This window comes from Cystoisospora suis, assembly GCF_002600585.1.
Source record: "Cystoisospora suis strain Wien I chromosome Unknown contig_10272, whole genome shotgun sequence".
In the NCBI taxonomy this organism is placed as follows: Eukaryota; Apicomplexa; class Conoidasida; order Eucoccidiorida; family Sarcocystidae; genus Cystoisospora; species Cystoisospora suis.
Window position 1 is genome coordinate 2,410 of NW_027163045.1, and position 298 is coordinate 2,707.

Genomic DNA, 298 nt, shown 5'->3' on the forward strand with positions numbered 1-298 from the left:
TTCGCGACCACTTTTTTACGAAGGACTTTCTTCTCGATCTTGGGCTTCTAGACACTCAGCTTCTCCTGACGTTCGAGGGGAAAGGCGTGGCTGTGCCTTTCCCACGTACAGGCCAAAGAGTTCTGTCTGTAGAGACGAGCTGTGTACATTATCACCTAGAAGTCTCTTCCACAGGAGATCAATCCATCAGCATGGATGTAGAGGTAAGAGCTTCATGGAGGAGGGAACGGAGATCAAAGAAGATGAAGAAAGAGATTGCTTTGATGAGAGAGGAAGAAGAGGAGGAAGCAGGGTACGA